General features: G+C 30.9%; 1 pseudogene; it reads right to left on the bottom strand.

Annotated features, from left to right (window-relative positions):
* Positions 1-5,747: 5,747 nt before the first annotated feature.
* LOC123892891 lies at positions 5,748-7,360 on the bottom strand (annotated as a pseudogene).
* Positions 7,361-7,585: the final 225 nt, after the last annotated feature.

The raw sequence follows: 7,585 nt of genomic DNA, 5'->3' as shown, positions 1-7,585 counted from the left end.
TAATATAAAAGATTGATTTATGTTTGAATACATATAGTAAAAGTGATTTTTACCAATTTATATTGTTTGGATAGTTTAGATTAAAATTGTTTTTGGGGTGGCTAATTACCAAAATGGACTTTTAATTTAACTAACAATCACCAACAATATAAAAAAAACACATTTTAAAAATTATAAACAAAAATCACTGCCCAACTCAATTGTAAAAATAAAATAGAAATTACTGGAATAATAATGTTTGCTCTTCATACGTGTGAAGACACTATTTTTTACTGTGTGATGTAACCCACCTTAATTTTTCTGATTAAATTAACTAATTTTCAAAAATAAAAAAGAAGAAATCTCCGGAACCTACAAGTTTTAATTAATAAAAATAAAAATTGAATGACTCTAATTAAAGTAAGATGAACACGGAAAACTCCATCTCCCTCATTCTCAACTTGTGTAGTTCTTCTCTAACGCCTTGTTCGCTACAAACAACATTAGACACAGCAAAATCCATAGATGACATAATCAGTTTTTTCCTCTTATTTCTTTTTAGTTTGCCAAAATTTTTATTGTTTCATGTGTGTTCTTATTGTTGTTTTTGTTGAAGCTTCTATGAAGATTGGGTTTTTCCTCGCTCTTCCTCTTCCACTTCAATTTTTTTTTCCACCAAATCTACAAAAATAAGGAGAAAACATCTCTCGGGAAAAAATTGAAGCTTGAAGGTGATCAGCGAAGGACGAAATTGAAGAAGTTAGGGGTAATTAGGTAAGTATACATGTGACATAAAATTAATAGCATGGATTCGATTTTGCTTTGACGTGAAGCTCCAATTTGTGGCTTCCAAGTTACTCGCGTTTGGGATCAAATCTGCGTTTTTGGGATTTGATTTTGTAGCTACCCAAACACCCAGGAATTTGTTCAAATCGCGTTTCAGTCTCAAGACTCACGTTTGAGGGAATAAAACGCAGAACCAAACATGGACCTAGTAGTGAGCAACACTTGCTTGGCACAAGCTTTTGAACACAAGATTTAGGCACACACAGATAAATAAAAAAATAAAAGAAAAATAAAATTGTCACATCAAATTATATTATTTTAATCATTTTTGCTTTATGTTTTTTATTTCTTGTGAGTGTGTCTAACAAGAAATATTTAGACTTGTGACTATAGAAGTATTTCTCATTAGTAGTACTTGACTAGTATTTGATTTTATTCGATATTAATTAATTAATTATGAACGGAGATTCTCAAGTGGATGGTGGACGGGGACGAATCTAGGATTTTATTTTTCGTGTGACCAAAATTTATTATCATCAAAAGTTTTAAATGATAATATTGAATTCAAGCATAAAACATATACCCTATCTATTTCAAACCTTTGGTCACTTTAGAATTTCATACATAAATTAAGAAATAATAAATATTGAAATGTTATGTTATTTTTACTTACTTTTTAAAAGAACTAAAATTTTTGGACAAAAATAAAAGGCAAAAAAACAAAAAAATTAGAGACAGATGGAAAATTAAAAGTTTAGTATTTTCTTCACCATATTTAACATTAAACTTATGCAAGTGGAAATTTACAACACTAAATAATTATACTTCTGTTATTTATCTTTTTTTTGCATGATATGTATTTAAATATGACTTTTTAAAATGACCACAATTCAAGATAAAATTAATGAACATTATGACCCAAAAATCAAATATTTTGTGATGAACTTTTTTTTAAACATACCTACGAAATTATCATTCAAAAATATAAGTTTTCTTAACAGCAAAGATAAATTGAGTGCATGATAACTTTTCAAGTATTAAAAATTTAGTAAAGACTAAATTTAAAATGTCACTATTTTATAGAGACCAAAAACATTTTTTTTGGGGTCTAGTAGCCTAGTGAATAAGTGGAGTGTCCGGAATTCGAACTCCGACTCCTGCATAACATATGCGATGTCCCAACCAACTGAGTTAAACTCACGGCAACATAACATATTTAACTCTTTACATACATAGATACATACATAAATACATATAAAATTTGAAAATTTTGGTGTGGCTGTGGCCACACTAGGCCTTAACATAGTGGAATTGAATCTTTTAAATTAATTTGTTTTTAGGTTGGATATCGAATTTTGAAAAATAGTATTAGTTACAATTTTGATTCATTATGTTTATTTACTTATGAAATTTGTTTCTCCATTTCAAAATTACTCAGATTTGATCTACATTTTAAAATTTTGGACTAAAATACAGTGATGCAAGATGATCAATGTATGTGAAATTATAAACAGTTATAAACTGATACTCTAAATAAAACAATAATATAGATGATGAAGAGGGAGAAGAGAGAAAGAATAGTCATATATATAGTTATTCACCACTAGAATTAGAGTTATTTGGTCTTGTAAGTCCTAGTTTAACCGACAAAAATGCCGAAATTGTTAGGTCGGACGTTGTGTCTCGGGTTCGAACTCGGGATCTCACACTTATATGTGAGTTTGATTTCAGTGGATTACTATTTCATCTTAGCCAACAAAAAGGAATTAGAGAGTTATTTGATCTGTTAGATTCATTGAATGATCGATGTATTTGATTTGTTATTTAATCAATATAAAATAATAGTTATTTGTAATTAAAGTCATAGAACCCGGGTTAATGAGCTTCACCAAAAATGACGAATTTCGGGAAAACCGAGTTCGATTCCTGGGTGGAACAATTTCTTGGCCAAGGTCCGTTTGGCCTAACTTTTTTTGAGCTTATGCAAATAGTTTATGCAATATAAATTAAGTTTTATGTTATTTTATAAGTTTTTTTTTTTTTAACGTATGTTATTTTAGAAGTTCACAATAGTGTAAATTGTAATTTTATAAGCTATTTTATCATAAACCATCTTGACAAACTTATAATAATATATAAAAATTACAAAAGTTGTTTGCATAAGCTCTAAATAAGAGGGGGAAAAAAGTCAGGTCAAACGATACCTAAACTTTAATTACCTCGCAGTCGAACTCTGGACTACTAGGACCCCCTTTCCCCTAAGAATCAAATGGTTATAAACCAAAGAAAAAGGTCATAGAAACTATGGTATATATATTCCATTTTTTTCTTCCAAATAATTATATATATATATATATATATATATATATATATATATATATATATATATATATATATATATATATATATTTTCAAAATAATTACATATGATGAAGACAAACGGATAACAAGTTGCATTGCTAATTTCATGTTTTGTCCAAAAACTTGAGAAATGGATCAAAGTTATATAATTTTAAAATGAGAGATCATCAATTATTATTATTTTTTTTTTGTCAAAATGAGAGATCAATTATTTTTTATTGTGTTAAATAAAAAATAAAAAGAACAAAACTATAATTAAGCTTTGTTTTTATTGTGTTTTAATGAAAGAATATTCCATGCATAAGAGGAAGAGGATGTGTATTGCTATGGTTTTTGGAAAGTAGTGAGAACTATTGCCGTTCTATTGGAGTTGGAGCTATAATCATCTTAATTAAATTTGAGTGGACCCGGCTTAAAAGTGAATGGACTATTTTACCCATGGGGTTTTAAGGTAACTACGGAAAGTCAATGACCTTTGAGAACCCGTAACGGAAAGATGAAATAGTATCCGTTGGGTTGACAGTGTGAATGTGAAATTGAAATTGTGATGACTGATGAGGACGTAACGGAACGGAAGGACGCAGATTTTGAAAACTGCGGGAGTCGCTGGTAAGATATCCAACACCAAGTCAGAGTCATACATACCCCCTTTGGTCCTTTGGGCATACCCAAAGAATTGTGATCACAATTTGCCCACTGCATGCATGAATTTTTCCACTACTCCTGTCTCATTTCTACGTCAAAAGAAAATAACCCTTATTTATTATAATATATATTCGCTTACAAAATTTAAAGACATTTAAACAAAATTGTTGTAATACTAGTAAATTTGTAAAAAAATATGTATCAAATCGTGCCGAATTTCGAGCCGAATCAATTCTTATCGAGTCGAGTCGAGCTAAGACAAATTCGACTCGACTTATCGACTTATTTCCGGTCCTAACTTTAAATATATGTAATATGATATGATAATCTATTTACACGAGTTTATTTGACTCAATTGATTAGGACGAAGGTAGCACATCATTAAGGTCATCACCTAACTTATTTATTTTATTGTTTTAGAAGCATTTGTTTTTTCTCTTAAATTTTAAAAAATCTCACCATAAAAAATTATTTTAGACCTCTAAAGATATTGGACTGATCCTGAATCAGACAGATACTCACAAATAGTAGAAAAATTGAACCGGCCCTAATTCAGACAAGTACCACATGTGGGAATTCTATTATCATGATCATGCTATTTGTATGAGGGAGTCTAAATAGACAATGCCAAAAAATACTAAAGGAGGGATTACTTCTCTACATATATGTATTATTTATGTACTATAATGAATTAATGCGTGTGTTATCCCTTTATCTGTTTATTATTTGAAAGCAATTAAATAGATATGCTAAGTGGAAATAAAGCAATTCACATTTTTAGAAAAATAAACGTACACTATACTCCTCCCATCCCAATTGATCCGTGACGTCTTGATAGTTGATACCAAAAAATATATTGTATATTTGCATCCATCAACCCCAAATCATTGATCCTCCATGCATGCGTGACAAGGCTCAATATATCAAGTTGCCACAAACAACATGTAAAGAATGACAACCTTTAGGTTGTTTGTATGCTTTGCATTTTTTAGTGCAATCTCGTATATAGAATACGTAGCTTAATTAGCTTCCAATAGCTATGGGTAGGAAAAAACTAACAATGAATTGGTTCAAATGGTAAGGGTTTTGGTCTCTTTAAATATGTGGTTAGGTGTTCGATTACTGACTTATGCGTGTAGAGAAAATTTGGTTGGGAGGGAAGAATCCATCTCGTGTACCCCCACAGGTTTCCAACAAAGATTAATCATCGGTAGTGGCGGTGGAGAAAAAAACGATGGGTAGGAAAAATATGATTCACATATGCCAAGATGGTGACTCCCACTACGATATGTATACAGTTCCAAATGTAAACAGCCACCAATTTATGTGAGGGTTAATTAGAAAAAACCCTTTTAATTTATTTGTCATACAAAGGAAATTAATTTGGAAGAAGACAAAACTAATTGGTCATATATATTGAGGATAGCTAGTAGCTTGTATTGGGGGGAACTTGCCTATGATTGTTGTATTATTATATATACTATACTATATTGAGAAATGCTATCCAAATTGCTTTCTAAAACATTTATTTTTAATTAACACTCTTTATATATGATTGGATAAAGTTTTATATGAATTCCATCGCATTAAAAATGGATCTACTAAGAATGTGCTTGGATGTACATTATAAATTTATTTTTCTTGTGTTCATTTGCATTTTAACCATGGTTCCATCGCAACTATTTACTTGGAGAGTTTGTCGAACGTGCGATGGTACTGTACAATTTTCGAAGGGCAATGAAAAATACCTAGCGAAACACTTGTTAAATAGGTTATGGACACATGATTTAATGTGTTCCTTTACACTAGAACATCGACCCGTGCGGTGCACGGGTCTAATTAGCTGTAAGATATGTAATTATAAATTACGATATGATAATTGCAATAATATAATATGAAATTTTTTGAGTAACATTAAACGAAAGTTCAACAATAATTTTGGATAAATATTCATACAAAGAAAATTATGTTATATTACGGAAGACTTCCTTATAGACCACATTCGAAGTCTTAGTTGTATCTTCACCGTCGTCATCGATGATCAATATTTTTAATCATTTTCTAGAAGTAACTCTTGAAATTGCAACATACAACTGACCATGTGAAAACACTGGCGACGAAAGATATATCCCAACATGCTTTAAAGATTGTCCCTGACTCTTATTAATAGTCATCTTAAAAGAAATCATTATAGGAAATTGTCTCCGTTAAAATTTAAAAGAAATTCTCACGTCAGATGTGTCAGAGAAAATCTAGGTATGAAAACCTGATCACCAATATTACTTCCTGAAATAATTTTTCCTTCAAGAGCACGTTTTCCCAATCTCGTAATAGTCAGTCTTGTTCCATTGCATAATCCTAATTTTTTATTCAAATTCCTTAATAGCATAACTCGAACTCCAACTTTAAGTCTTAACTTGTGATTTGGAAGTCCCGACGTAGAAATCGTGTTCAAAAATTCGGGAGTATGAACATCATCCACTGTTTGACCGTCTACATTTTGTGTGAGTGGAGTATCATAACTCAAATATGTTTTTTCTTCACCAGGAATTAAATCCAACATATAATCATTTATTGTGTCAACTATTGAATTTTTAGGAGCTAGTATAGCTCTATTTTGGAAATACGTTATATCGTTCATGTTTTGTAAAATTTGGGGATAAGTGCTTTCAACGATAGAGGCAAGAGGATCATCTGAATTTGGAATCAATAAATCTGATGGAATGTCAAGTTCCAAATCATCGTCGTTGTCATCTTCAATTTCTCCATCGCCAACACCCAAAACCCATTCAGAAAACAATCTTCTTTGTTCAACGTCTACACTCGAAGCACCACCGAGAATCCTCATGTTTTTACTCAATGTTAAAACTTCACAAAAATTCCAAAGAACCGAAAAATTAATAGTAGCATGAACAACTTCTGGCCTTGTACCTTTGGGTATTACTGGTAGAATTTGTCTAAAATCTCCGCCAAAAATAACAACTTTTCCACCGAAGGGAATGTGTTTATTTTTTTCATCAATAGACTTGAGAATATATTTTAAAGTTCGATCAACAGCTTCGAAACATTGTTTGTGCATCATTGGTGCTTCATCCCATATAATGAGCTTTGTTTTTTGTATTAATAGCACCAAAGGGGTTTTAGGAACTATGGTACATGTTGAAAACTCATCAACATATAGATGAATAGAAAACCTTGAATATGTTGTTCTACCGTCAGGTAAAAGCAATGCAGCGTTCCCACTTGAGGCAACTGTTAAAACTATCTCACCTTTTGAGCGTAATGCGGCTGACATGACCCTCAAGATAAATGTCTTCCTTGTACCGCCATAACCCTAAAGAAAAAACACACCAGGTTTGTTTTCGTTAACTCTTGTCATGATTGTGTCATATACTTTACGTTGCTCCGAAGTCATAGTTGACATCAATCTAACATGTTCCTCAGCTAATGATTGTCTGTTATAATTCAATTTGTCGTGTATTAAACTATTTTGTATATCATGAACTAATGATGTGGCTGCTCTAGGCATTGGAGGATAATCTTTTAAACTATTCCCACAACTATGTAACATCATCTCAATATCTGCTAGTGCATATTGTATCAATTGATCACCTCAGTTAATATTAAATCTGCAATGTTAAAATCAAAATAATGAATGTGATTAGTGACATGACTAAGGTTGTGTTTGGTTGTATTGCAAAAAAAAATTTGATTTAACATAATTGAGTTTGATAATAACTTTCCAAATCACACGTTATAATAACTTTCCAAATCTCACATGATAATTATTCTCTAAATTTATGATCCGGTAGAA

The sequence above is a fragment of the Trifolium pratense genome, linkage group LG6 (genome assembly GCF_020283565.1).
Source record: "Trifolium pratense cultivar HEN17-A07 linkage group LG6, ARS_RC_1.1, whole genome shotgun sequence".
Taxonomy (NCBI): Eukaryota; Viridiplantae; Streptophyta; class Magnoliopsida; order Fabales; family Fabaceae; genus Trifolium; species Trifolium pratense.
Note: the sequence above shows the minus strand (reverse complement) of the source record. Positions and strands in the feature narration are given on the sequence as shown.